This window comes from Argentina silus (assembly GCF_951799395.1).
Source record: "Argentina silus genome assembly, chromosome: 2".
NCBI lineage: Eukaryota > Metazoa > Chordata > Actinopteri > Argentiniformes > Argentinidae > Argentina > Argentina silus.
In genome coordinates, this window is record NC_139656.1 from 22,307,993 (window position 1) to 22,322,919 (window position 14,927).

At 42.3% G+C, this 14,927-nt stretch overlaps 1 protein-coding gene across 5 annotated transcripts in view; it reads right to left on the reverse strand.

The window, feature by feature from the left end:
• Nucleotides 1-5,305, reverse strand: part of sipa1 (signal-induced proliferation-associated 1) — a 29,927-nt gene extending 24,622 nt beyond the window's left edge. For 4 of the 5 annotated variants that reach the window (XR_014554662.1, XR_014554663.1, XM_083687115.1 and 1 more), the window contains exon 1: nucleotides 4,997-5,305. The gene's annotated coding sequence lies outside the window, so the exon portion shown is untranslated. Of the gene's footprint in view, nucleotides 1-4,429; nucleotides 4,519-4,996 lie in introns of those variants that run through there. The other variant, XM_083687113.1, reaches the window with a different exon arrangement.
• Between the last annotated feature and the right edge of the window lie 9,622 nt (nucleotides 5,306-14,927).

Sequence of the window (14,927 nt, forward strand, 5' to 3'; positions counted from 1 at the left end):
GCACAGTGATCTTAGGGTACCTCCAATAACTGGTATTCAAGGTTGATGTTGGTTGGTTAAGACTTTAAAATGCTGGCCAACAAGGTTTGAAAAAAAAACACCAGCTGCAGGACGCAATGTCATTAAAGTTAATGGACAATGTTCACCACTGCAAGATTGGAAAATTAGCCTCTTTGACTATATTATAGGCGAACACCTTTCAGCAGGCAGAATGGCATGCTGCTCTTCCCTGCTGGCTGGGCCTACCCTCCACTACACCGCCTGATGGCCCTGTCTCCTTCACTCTGTGGGCTCTCCTCATGACCCTGTCTCCTTCACTCTGTGGGCTCTCCTCATGACCTAAATAGAACTGTGCATTGCACTGGAACCGCATGCCAATATGCTAACTGTGCCTGGTGATACAAGCTGATTTATCTCAATTTCCCTGTATCTGTATGGGAGTGTGTGTGTGTGTGTGTGTGTGTGTGTGTGTGTGTGTGTGTGTGTGTGTGTGTGTGTGTGTGTGTGTGTATGTGTGTGTGTCTCGCATTATGCTTGAGAGTTAAAACACCAGTGTGTCACCGCGCCAGGCGTCATTGTTACTTAGTGGAAGGTGATAAGAAAACTGTAACCTAAGAAAATGTATTTAGTTTAAATCAATGAGAAGTGCTGTTGTGAGGTATTATCGTGCAGTGCATAAACACAGATGCTAGTGTCATGATATGACACACATATGCACATATCAGTTTGGTAACAAAGGGATAATGATGATAATAGGGGGGGGTCAGAGCTAGCTGGTGCACGACGCTCCAAGTGACCTAGCGATGCAGCCCCCCTCCCCCACCCCCTCTGTCTGTGAGGTCACATCCTGCCTCTCTGCTTCCTGTGTGCGGTGGCTGGTTAAGCCTGTCAGGGGCACACAGACAGGACAGGCGTGAGTGAAGTATGTCAGCTCTACAGCAAGGCAACTGTTTTTTTTTCTCTTTTTTTTTTTTTTTTTTTACTTTACGCCAACGCCTTAAACATGCAAATGCAGGCCGTTGCACAATGATCTCCCCCCCCCCCCCCCCCTTCTTGACTGTGATAGAATGAACAGCACCAAGGGCTTTTGCACATGGGTAGAAGCCATGATACACTATATCGTATGAAGGCCTATCTGCATATGCTGCTCGTTATATCTGTTTACTATCTTTCAACGTCAGGATATTTTTTTCCCTGACAGATTCCTTTTTCATCTGTCTTCACTGAGGACGGGGATGTAGTGTTGTCGTGGGAGTGTGTATTGTTAGATCTCCTTTCAGCAGCTCTGGATGTCACTGAGTGCACCTCTCAAATACTGGGGTATATGAACGACGAGCATAGGAGGCGTTTGTGTGCTGTTTACTGTGTGTATGATATAACAGTGGAAGACAGGTTCATTAACCAACACTGACAACTGCACACTGCAAACTTCCTACCGTGTTTCTGAATACTGGTTTATTTACTGAATGCAAATCTGTATCGAGGGATTTTCATACATTTTCATGCATGTGGGATGGCAATGTCCTTGCAGGTATGTATTCAAATGTATAGCAGATGCTTACCAAAATATTGTGAGCATCTCATTTTCATTTGTATTGCCATCTCAAAATACGGTATGTTAGCATTCTTATTTAAATGCTCACTTATGACATGATATTTGCTTCCATTTGGGAAATTCTTTCTACCTTTATTTGTAAATTTCTCTTTGACTCATTCTCTACCTCTCACCCTCTACTCTTTGCCTTTTTCATTCTCTCTCAGAATATTTCCCTCTACCGCTCTCCTCTTTCCTTCCCCCACATCCCTCTTTCTTTTACCCCTCTACTCTCATCTCTCCATCCTCTCCTCATTGCCAGTCAGCCCCTGTGCAGAGCTGGGCCGGCCAGAGCCAGAGCTCAGGGACATAAATCTGAGACTTCACTCTAGAGAGGGGCTGAGCTTCCGTCAAGAGCACGGCCACAGAGGACAGGTGACAAAGGAGAGCACAAGCCGATTAGAGGATCCTCCCAGTGGCTTACACTGCCTCCATTTCTCCATCCCTCCATCCTCTGAGAAGATGATTCTGCTGGGCCTCTTCCCTCAGACAGTCTACATACAGTACCATAGTACTGCGGCATGGGCCTAGGCAAAATGGCTCCAAATGTGGGAAATGGTGTGATGCTGCTGACTCATGTTTCAGAGGAGAAGAGAATCTGCCTCGTAACCTCAGGAAACATTGATCCATGTTGATGAAGTGCCATGGATTGGACATATCGATTATTTCTCTTGAGACACCACTGGAATCCATTTACTATTGGCTATGCCACCCTAATATTGTCATTTTTACCCATCTTTCATTTACCCTGACGCAAAGAGGACAGAGAAAAAGACACTAACTTATAGCATCAAAGTTGGAGCAATATGGTGGATGTCCTCTCTCGTCATCACAGTAAACACAGAGCAAATAGCTTTCTTTTTTTTTTTTTTTTACACATAGTGACTTGTCTTTCAGCCTGAGGTGACTGGCAGGTAGGTGCCTGTCCGCATTGTGTTAGGTAAACATGGTTGACCGTTGAAAGGCTACTTGCTGCAGCAAACGGTCTATGGAGAGAAGTTGCTTTTGGCATGGAAATATCATTTGGTATGCAAAGAGGGCAGCGGTGAAAGCTAAAGTTGAAATCCTGGATGACTGTGGCTGAGTCCTGCGGCACAGATGTGTAACACTGCTCACCATGCGTTTCATCATCATCACCCAACAGCTCTCAAAGGTTTCATGGTCGCTACCCAAACTAGCAAAGGTCAACATTACACTGTAGTTGTCTTTAACAACTGTATATATTTTCTATATTTTCAAAAAAGACATCAAGGGGTTCCCATTGGTGTATCCTTGATCTATCAGATGCCTCATGCTCCATAAGTCATTAGTATTTGATATGTCTGTCATCTGTGATTGGACTGATGTTAGCACAGACAGTGATGTGGAGCAGTTTGATCCTGCAGGAAATATCGATCACAGATCAGGCTCTGTCTCTGCCTCTCCTCTCCCCTCCCCTCCCCTCCTCTCCTCTCCTCTCCTCTCCTCTCCTCTCCTCTCCTTCGACTCGAGTTGAAGAATGTGTGCCACATGTCCCTGGTGACTGACAGAGAGTCTCATATTTAAAAAGAGTCCCAGACACCCATAGGTTTTTATAGCTCCTCACAAGATTAACAAATATAGATGTGTTCTGACACCAATGGCCAGTTCCAATCATTTGGGGTCAAAACAGCATATTTCAAGTGCAACGCTTCTAATATGTTCTAATATATATAGAGTAGATATAGAGTAGAGAGAACTTTCAAGAACCTTCACACTTCACACAGTCAATACAACTGACGTACAGTATTTGTGTCACAGATACACATCAGATATTATATCACTGTGGATACAGAAATATCTCCTACTGTATACATATTGTAAAGTTAGTAGGCAAATGTTACTTGATAATCTGATAATATCAAATAATAATGACTAACCTGTTATTGCCCTACATTCCAGAGCTCACAGTTGCCTGAATTACCTTAGAAATACAAATACTGTTCATTTACCTCAAATTTGACTCACAAATAACTGCACACCCATTGGTCTATGTTTGGGGAGTACACAAGCTATTCCACTACCAAACATACTGCACATACACACACACACACACACACACACACACGCACACACACACACACACACACACACACACACACACACACACACACACACACACACACACACACACACACACACACTGTATCCATGGCCACATCTGGTCGGCCATCCAGGTTAACAGTCTAGGATGGATAACGTCACACCCTCTGCCAATCTGACCAGGAACGCACACAGACCGCGACCAAGCCTCTGTCATCACATGTAGACAAGCAGAGGGGCTTCCACACACAGACAGGGCTCCACCATGTCAAGTCCCAGTGCATTCGTCATCATATGGAATGCCATCATATGGAATGCATATTGAATACCATTGTCCATGACAACCACAATGAGCACCACATAGGATGAGGAGCCATGCGGCGCAAAATAAATTAAATGGCCCGTCCTTTGAGTGCACTGGCTTATGTAAGCTGTCCCTCATCTCTCCCTTCTTCATCTCCCTGATTATTCTCCCTTTCTCTTTCTCCACCAGCCCTCTCCCTCCCTTGCATCCCCAACCCCCAAAAGCACAACCCCCCTCACATCCAAAATGAGTGAGAGAGAAAAAAATTCTCCCGCATCCCTTCTTTCTTTGCCACCTTGAAAACAACACCCTGATCCCGGTGGTTCTCCATTCCATCATTGTCTGTGCATATTACATGCAGTACCCCTACAATCCTCTTTATCCATCTAAATCCCTACATACACAAAAACAGCCTGTAAAAAATCTGTCTGTAAAAAAATATTTCTCTCAAGAAATCCCATTTCTCTTACCTTTTTGTTTCTGTATCACTAGCTCTTCTCTCTCTCTCTCTCTCTCTTTCTCTCTCTCTCTCTCTCTCTCTCTTTCATTCTCCCTGCCTCCCTCGCTCTCTCTGTCTCTTCCTTCCACCCTCCCTCCCTCCCTCCCTCCACCTGGCCCACATCTCTGAGTCCTGCAGCCCCGAGCGCCCTACAGCAAGGTCTGCAGTGGCTTCATGTCAATGTCATAACAACGCTTTTTAAACGAGTCCACAATGCCAGAGAAAGAGAGAGAGAGCGAGGGGGAGAAGAAGCGTGAAGGTAGCAGAATGTCGCTCAGACATCATTTCCTCTCCCTGACAAAGCGTTTGCTCATTATGTTGACACATCCTCTCCTCTCTGACTTCTCTACGGCAGACTGCTCTGAATCTCCGGTTGAATCAGCTGACAATAAGAGCATATGCATGCTCATACAGCGGCATCTGCTTTACCGGGTGTCCTGATCAAGCCAACCATATTCATTGTTACCAGATAGATAGAGGACATAGGGATTGTGGATATGTGTGCATTCTCTAGAATCTCAGGACAGAAAGACCTTACCTCCACATTTCAGCTCCGCTCGACCCTGCCTTGTTTCATCCTGTTCCTTTCTGTCGACTCCCTCCCCCCTTCTCCCCATGACAGCATTTTTCTGCTATCTATCCCCACGGTGAGGATTTTTCTCCCCCCCTCCTCTTCAGTTCCCCTTGTCTGCTCCTCTCTTCCCCTCTCCAGAAATAAAACCCCTCTCTGGCTCCGTGTGCCTAGGAGCTCAGCTCGTCCATCCCGTTGTTCAGTCAAAAGAGGCAGGTTGATTTGTTCTGTCTCTCTCTCTCTCCCTGTCCCTCATGCTCTCTCTCTCTCTCTCTCTCTCTCGCTTGCTGATTCTATTCCATTCACATCACACTAAAGCCAACCCCCTCCTTCTCCTCCCCTCACACACACCACATCCCCGATCTCTCTCCTCCCCCTCCTCTCTCTCTCGCCCTGTCAGAGAGAGGCTGAGGCAGCAATAGACAGCGATAGGCAGGATGTGTGTTCTCTCTCTTTCTCTCTCTCTCTCTCTCTCTCTCTCTCTCTCTCTCTCTCACTCCTTCTGAGGCTAATCCGTTTTCTAGACTAATGGTTGGATGATTAGGGGGACTAGATTAAGCTACCAATGACTAAGTGCATCTAGCCTGTCAGTCGGTAGTGTATGTGCCATTGTAAGCATTTTTATGTTTGTGTATTGGGTATAGAAAAGATTGGGGGGTTAAGGAGCGAGCGTGTGTGTGTGTGTGTGTGTAGTGGAATAGCTTGTGTACTCTCCAAACATAGACCAATGGGTGGAGGCCACACTAAACAATTCAACTGTTCAACAACAAGGAGCATGCATTGTTTACTAGACATCAGCCATTCAGAAGATCATCACTATTTACCTCCACCTCCCCCTCCCATCAGGTTGCTTCTTACCACCATACCTTGCCCTGCCTGTCCATAGATAGACATATTATACGTATTACCTTACCTTACCTTCCCTTAAGCCCAGCCATGGTCTAATTTTGTCACTTTACCAAAACACAGGCGTCAGGCCCAGACTCCATGACTGAACACTGGTTATGTTTATGAGAGCAGAATTGTGTGGCTCTTTGTGAGCCTTTTACTGTGGCAAATTAAAGCATTATCACGGAGGATTATGTTGCTTTCAATTTATCTTCGTTGCTCCAGTTCCAGTAATATTTCTCTTTTTTTTCTCATCGGGGGGCTTCACATAGTCAAAGACTACCTCACTTTTGGAACACAAGAGCGGGCCCCTAATCCCAGGTCTCAGTTGTGTGCCTCTGTGCCTCTGTATGTGCCTGTGTATGCTTATGCTTCTGCACTTGCCTAGTTTGAATAATAGTCTCACCAGTCAAGCTTTTAACGGTCCTTGGCTTATGTGGCACAGAAGCTGGGGCCCAGCTCCATCCCCTAATTACTGTATGAGGTCTCCCCCTCGCCGGACCATATGGCCCTGTTACGAGGTCACCAGCTCTGGTCAAGCTCATAACAGAGCTGGGGGTGGGGATGGGGGTAGGAGATCGTGTTGGGGGTTAGTGAGTGTCTTTAACGGATTAAAAACAGGAGAACAATGATGATAGCTGAGGATAAACAAGAGCATTTTTGTGACAATAATAGCCTATCATCATGGGATAAAGTAGAATGAGAATTGAGTTAGCATTGCTATTAGCATTGGTGTATGCATTAGATGACTCCAATATTCACTTTTTTTCAACTTTTATTAAGATTACATATAACATGTATTCAGTGTAATTATTGTTTATGGCTCATATACAAACAATAATTTTCTGTTTTCTGTTCCTTATCAATCTTTTGGTCTTATAGAATGACTCATCTGAATTTGGTAAAGACCAGTATGCAACCAGTTTATTAGTTGTATGCACTATAGGTGTATAGCCTATCTCCTATTGATTTCAGAGATTAACTGTTTCGCCCAATTAAATATTATGCTGCCCTTTATATCTATATATAAAGCCTAACCCCCCCCCCCCCCTTCCTAAAGCCTAACCCCCTCTTCCTGAAGCCTAACCTCCTCTTCTTAAAGCCTAACCCCTCTTCCTAAAGCCTAGCCTCCCTTTCCTAATGTCTAACCCCCTCTTCCTAAAGTCTAACCCCCTCTTCCTAAAGCCTAACCCCCTCTTGCTGAAGTCTAACCCCCTCTTGCTAAAGCCTAGCCTCCTTTTCCTAATGTCTAACCTCCTCTTCCTAAAGCCTAGCCTCCTTTTCCTAATGTCTAACCCCCTCTTCCTAATGCCTAACCCCTTCTTCCTAAAGCCTAACCCCCTCTTCCTAAAGCCTAACCCCCTCTTGCTAAAGCCTAACCCCCTCTTCTTAAAGCCTAACCCCCTCTTTCTAAAGCCTAACCCCCTCTTCCTAAAGCCTAACCCCCTCTTTCTAAAGCCTAACCCCCTCTTCCTAAAGCCTAACCCCCTCTTGCTAAAGCCTAACCCCCTCTTCCTGAAGCCTAACCCCCTCTTCTTAAAGCCTAACCCCCTCTTTCTAAAGCCTAACCCCCTCTTCCTAAAGCCTAACCCCCTCTTTCTAAAGCCTAACCCCCTCTTTCTAAAGCCTAACCCCCTCTTCCTAAAGCCTAACCCCCTCTTTCTAAAGCCTAACCCCCTCTTCCTAAAGCCTAACCCCCTCTTTCTAAAGCCTAACCCCCTCTTCCTAAAGCCTAACCCCCTCTTCCTAAAGCCTATACCGTTCCTTCTGAAGTCTAGTTGGCCGTATGTTATGTGTTGTGCTGGCTGTAGCATTAATGTCCTTTCATGAACAGGAAAAAGTGGAAGTGTTGTGTAAGCACTGATAGGGGTAAAAGAGAAATACATTATTTGATCCTTTTTTATGTTGTTTACTCTTAATTCCACAGTCACAGTATTCCACTAGCTATGTAAAGAGAAATAAAAGACAGAGATGTTCTCTAACCAACAACCTGCGGCGTCTACTGTACTAAATGGCATGATTAGTTACTTATCACATACTGTATGAATACATGGTGACTGTTTGTTTTCCCATCCTCTGCCCTGTCATCTCTCACATCCTGTGTGAATTAGTGCAATTGTCAGTACTACAGTGACACCTAGTGGACATTAACCTCTTAGACGGCGCTGCCATTGTTCACAGAGAGGAGCAGATACAATATAGTCAGCATTTGCACAGGTGCAGAACTTGCATTTGTTATTTCAAGAGGGAATAGAAGTGAGATAAACTGCTGTTGTTTTTCGATTAATCTTTAGATCAACAGGTTTTTAGTAAGTGTAAGAATGTTTTTGTTTGCGTTGGATGTAGAGATAGGGCACTTTATACCTCACTAACTTTCCTATGTATTTAAGAAGGTTACTTCTTATTAAGATTGACACATACCATACACATTTGATGTTATGAGTATTGGGAATTCAGTTGTTTTTTATTAGTTAAGTTTGGGTATCTGAGGACCCCATTGTGATAGCCACTGTGATGTTAGAATTATGAAAGATCACTAATTATAATAAGTTCTGTGAAAAATTTGACCATAGCCATTATTTGGGTACATATAAAGGTATTACTGGTACATATCAATTTCTATGTGCAAGAAAAGGTCAGTATCTCGATATTTGAGTGGAAAAGTGGTATCTAGAGTGTATGTACCCAGGTAACCATTATCCCAAAATGTTCTCTGGACAATTTGTGACAAAAATACCTTCCCTTTCTTAATGTCTTACAGTCCAAAGAATGCTCTGTTGCAGGAAAGTTGCAGGAAAGTTGCAGGAAGGCCATTAAGGGTAGTTGGAATGCTCTAATAATTATTATAAATTGGCATGGAATGAAGTTTAATCTTTGTTGATTGTGGGAAAGTTCCAAAAGCATGATTGTAAGTTGCAGGATGCTTTCAAGAAGGTTATTTATAGATTGTGGATTGGTTTCAATGAAATTGAAATACACACATATCATAAATTGGCATGGAATTAAGTTCAGCCCTGCCACATGCAAAGTAAAGTCAGTACCAGTGTATTTGTTTACAGTACACAGAACACCTCCCTATCCTCTTCCCCTCCCCCATTTATGGAAAGAGGTTACAGTAAAGTTGGCATGTGTAACCTGTATGGATGCCACAGTCATAAACCTTTATATCAAGATGACATCCTCGTGGTATGACGACTGCAGTTACTGTTTACCAAAACGTATTCAAGTTACAGTTATATAATGAATATGGGCTTAAAGTGCAGACTTTCAGCTTTAATTTGAGGGTATTCACATCCAAATTGGAGGAAGGGTTTAGGAATTACAGCCCTTTAATATGCAGCCCCCTCCTTTTCAAGGGACCAAAAGTAATTGGACAATTGAATCAAAAGCAGTTTCTTGGACAGGTGTGGGCTATTCCTTTGTTATTTCTTTATCAATTAAGCAGGTAAAAGGTCTGAGTTGATTCCAAGTGTGGCATTTGCATTTGGAAGCTGTTGCTGTGAACGCACAACATGCGGTCAAAGGAGCTCTCGGTGCAAGTGAAACAGGCCATCCTTACGCTGCAAAAAAAACACAAAAAATCCATCAGAGAGATGGAGGCAACATTAGGAGTGGCCAAATCAACAGTTTGATACATTCTGAGAGAAAAAGAACGCACTGGTGAGCTCGGCAACACAAAAAGGCCTGAATGTCCACAGAAGACAACAGTGGTGGATGATCGCAGGATCCTTTACATGGTAAAGAAAAATCCCTTCACAACATCTAGCCAAGTGAAGAACACTCTCCAGGAGGTAGGCGTATCATTATCCAAGTCTACCATAAAGAGAAGACTTCACGAGAAGCAAATACAGAGGGTTCACCACAAGGTGCAAACCATTCATAAGCCTCAAGAATAGAAAGGCCAGATTAGACTTTGCCAAAAAACATCTAAAAAAGCCAGCCCAGTGGAACAGCATTCTTTGGACAGATGAAACTAAAATCAACCTGTACCAGCATGATGGGAAGAAAAAAGTATGGAGAAGGCTTGGAACTGCTCATGGTCCGAAGCATACCATATCATCTATAAAACATGGTGGAGGCAGTATGATAGCATGGGCATGCATGGCTTCCAATGGCACTGGGTCACTAGTGTTTATTGATGATGTGACAGAAGACAGAAGCAGCCAGATGAATTCTGAAGTGTTTAGGGATATATTGTCTGCTCAGATTCAGCCAAATTCAGCAAAGTTGATTGGATGGTGCTTCACAGTACAGATGGACAATAACCCAAAACATACTGCGAAAGCAACCCAGGAGTTTTTTTTTAAGGCAAATGGAATATTCTGCAATGGCTGAGTCAATCACCTGATCTCAACCTGATCGAGCATGCATTTCACTTGTTGAAGACAAAACTAAAGGCAGAAAGACCCACGAACAAACAACAACTGAAGACAGCTGCAGTAAAGGCCTGGCAAAGCATCACAAAGGAGGAAACTCAGCATTTGGTGATGTCCATGGGTTCCAGACATCAGGCAGTCATTGCCTGCAAAGGATTCTCAGCAAAGTATTAAAAATTAACATTTTATTTATGATTATGTTAATTTGTCCAATTACATTTGAGCCCGTGAAAATAGGGGACTGTGTATAAAAATGGTTGCAATTGCTAAACGTTTCATACGATATTTTTGTTCAACCATTTGAATTAAAGCTGAAAGTCTGCACTTCAATTGCATCTCGATTGTTTAATTTCAAATCCATTGTGTTGGCGTACAGAGCCATAATTATGAAAATTGTGTCACTGTCCAAATATTTCCGGACCTAACTGTATATCTGTGCTTAGAAGTCGCAGTCAGAGTCATCAAAGTCAACCTTTGATGTGGAGGCCATCATCATGTTAATAAAATCGCTGACCACCTAAGTTGCAAAGAAAAAAAGAATCACATTAATCGGTAGATCAATCGATGTATAGAAAAACATCGCGGATGATTGTAACCGCGGATGATTGTAACACGGGATAGTTGTAACACTCTCAATATCCAATCAGGGGACACACACACACACACACACACACACACACACACACAGACCCATATAATAATGATTAATTTGGTTATTGAGTAACAATGTCAAGTCATGTCACACAAACAATATAACAATTATTGGTTGAAATTAGTATTTGTGAGTATAAGTAGGTTCTGGGTTAAGAATAGTGCCACATAATGTGTTAAACATGGCAATGGTCTTCTAATGGTCTTCTAATACTCATTTAAGATATGTATTGATAAATTGCAGATTATGATTTATGTATTTTCTGAAAATGTTACATTTCACCCCAAGCAGTGCTACAACTAACATGAGAGGTGGATTAAATTGTAACAGTTCACTCCTTGTATTTGAGAACGTCACACCTTGCCTAATATCTATAGCAATTTGTAGCAGATAAATATAAGTTGTTTGTATCACATTTTGAATACAGCAGTTCAAACAATCTCTGAGAAATTGACAAAAGAGTGAAAAGTGTTACATCCCCGGTCTCCCCTACAGATAATGTGTTTATGGTACGTGCACCCAGCACCACCAGTTTCAACTACTCTGAGGTGGCTTTTGTTTTCACAGAAAATGACACAGGGAATGACTAGCCTTCGGAGCAGCATTACTTTATCAAAACATGATTCAAAGATATACATTGTTTACAAAGTGTCCTACAACTACAAACACATAAACAACAGACAGTTGCATTACTCTCATATCAAGTTTTATTAATCCAAATCGAGGCATATGTCTATTTCATTTTTTGTGAAAAATGTGGCTCAAATAACAACATGTTTTTCATGTTTTTTTGTGGATTGTCAAAGGAGTAATCTCCACAACAACAACAACATTAATGAGTTAACAGATTTACAGCTGGCCTAAAGTGTGAATATTACTGTAGGTTGCACAAAGCTTTTCTAAGAGGATTTACAAAGCATTGCATAATAACAGTGGCATAGAATTTCACTATTTGGCAGCATCAAAACGACAATAACACGATTTCAACAAATTAGCCATCACTGTATATCAATATATATAGCCATCAACATATATGATATTGATAGTGTATAAACACATGCAAACCATTTATGTAAGGTACCTTCATAGAGTGTTATATATTGGCCTACAGTTTTTGGTTTTATTTTGTAATATTTTAGGCCGTAATAACTTGGCAGTAGGCTATACTATCTATGGGCTACATGCTGTAATGCGTATGGGTGTGTAGCGTATTGGCCTATTCAGACAATGAGAATGAAAAGTAGGCCTATAGAATATTTAGATGTCTATGTTTTATAATTAATAAATGAACACTGAAACGTGTGTGTCATATACTATAGTGTTTAGATTTTTCAGTGATTGGAGGAATTCAAATGACGAATTCCACAACGGGTCGAAAAGAGAAGGCTTGCCTGTTATCGCTGTCACCTCTTCCTAATTGATCGCAATTTGCAGCTTTAGAACTGCACAGCCTGCCTTAACCCGATTTAATCGGGTAGTGAATGGTTGAAAGGGGATTGGAGAGTCATGGTGCTATCTGCAACTTTGTGTCTTCTTTTGTTATTTGGAGGCTGTGCATTCATGTCCGCCGAAAGTACTGTAGGCCTACAGCTGTATGTAAATAAGACAGCACGGGCTGCACATGGCAAACGAGCGCCACTGTCCAATCATTGGCGTTCCTGCATCCTTCCCCGTAGCAACAAGATTAGGCTACACATTCCAAATTCCTCCCTGCCCCAGGCTGCGCTCCGAACAAAGGAGCATAGCCCATATAGCAAAAGCCTATAGACCTATGCCTCAGCCAGTCATTTTCTTATGAAATAGCCTATATTTCATCATCGATGATGATGATAGTGATTATGATTATGGTTATAGTCATGGTATGACCATGTTCATGGTTATAGTCATGGTATAGCCATATTCTAACGGAATAGCGTAGGCCCACAAGAGTTAGGAAACACTATGGCCTTTAAATGCGGTCCTATAGGTCTATCCATCTGCGTAAGGATTGAATATATACTGTATGTTGTAGCATAAATAGATAAGCTACACTTCCCACTACTGATGGCCTATTGTCAGATGTAGGCCTGCAGTCAACCCTCTAAGTTGTGATTTCACATTATTGAATGAGTGGAGTTACCTTTTAACAGTTTATCCCAGTGCAGGCTAAATCCAAATGTCATATTTTAGAGGTCAATGTAATGCATTTCGGCTTTGTCTCTTAGGCAACTAAACTAAAGGAGAAGATGTTCATGTGGAGATGTTGGTCATGAAGTGTTCGCTTTTCTTCATTCAATAATGTATAACGTTGTCTAGTCTAGCCTATGTTATGTTGCAGCCTAAGCATTTACTTCAACATAGGTTAACGTGATTAGTTTTAACGGGTCGACCAAAACCTAGCCTATTGCTTGTGTGGCACGCCTTCTTCAAACTTGTTATTCTCCATAAGCCTCCGATATGTATTCCGTTAGTTTAAAGCGCCACATTTGTGATTCCGTTTAATTATGCCGCCGCTGAATTGTGCGTCTGAGCCGCTTGTATGTCAGGCAGGCCACGTTAAAGAATAGGACCGAATTCAGTTCTCCAGCTTTATGCAAATAGGGTGTCACAGAGGTCAGAGCGGGCGCGTGGCTTGTGCCTCCAAAGGCACACGCTTCAAACTTCCAATTCCAACAAAGGCGGAACGTAAAAGAATGGGGAAGATCCCCCCTCCACCCCCAACATATACAAATACACGCCCCTCACCGCAATCCTCCTCGCGCTAACTTTTTTTGTCTCTTATCCCCAAAGGATGAAAAAAATCCAATAACAATCAACGTTCCCCCGAGACAACAGACCGGTTGGGGGACACCGCACAACGGCTGTGTGTGTGTGTGTGTGTGTGTGTGTGTGTGTGTGTGTGTGTGTGTGTGTGTGTGTGTGTGTGTGTGTGTGTTTATGTGTGAGTGTGCATGTTTCAACATAATCTGAACTCCACTGTCGAAGACAACGTCTGTTATAGACCTATGTCAGTTTGCTGTGTTGGCACATCTTTTATTATTGTTGATAACACCATTGTCAGATGTCAGAAGCTTTTGTTGATTATGAAAATATGTTTTAAGCAAATGGTCTAGTCTAATTGTAAAACGCTATTCTAAATGCGCATATATGTGACAATTGAGAAAGAAGGGTATAAGAAACAGGGGAAATATTCCAGACAATTTCTTGTAGACTTGGTGCTATATTGCAAGAAAATATAGGAAGTGGTGATACTGCCTCATAGCATTATTTGGGTGCACAAATAGACCTAGACTATGACATTAATAGGCATAGCCAAGGCGTATAAAATGTTGAAGTTCCGTTAAAGAGAGGCTATTAACACATCCATCAATTAAGCTCCAACTGCTTAGATGTATGTACATTGAAAACATTATCTCCAACAATAGGAGTCATCAGTAGGCCTATGGGGTTGTTTGGTCTGACCGTTTATTGATTTCAAACGTTTTTGTTTGTGGCCTTATAGCCTATAATAAGACCGTCCTGATGCCGTTCGAATATTTATTTTGGACTGAAGAGGGGTGGGGGCTGGGGGCTGTATATGTGATGTGCTTTTTCGCCAGATTGTGGACGTGTGATGAAAATTGTTAATTTCTCTGACAATGACATGACAGACTGTTTCTATTGTTGGTCTCAGACGTTTGACAGTGGGGGTGCAAGAAGGATTCTGGGCGGTTTGCCACTAGGACGAAGGATTTCTTTCAACGTTGTAGGCCATTCTTAAATGAAACGATTGATATTCACCCGTCCCCCACCTATGGGACTAGATTCTCAGGATTTTAGATTATTTTAATAATTCAAATATGTAGCACTAACTGTTGTTTTGTTGTTTCCTCTCTTTATGTGTAATCACGTAGAACTTAATAGTTTGAATAATGTGAATAATAGCCTAGCTTAATGTGATTTCTGGAGTGTCAACGTTAGTCTTACAAGTGTGTGGTGCATTTTGAGCAGAACATTGAACATA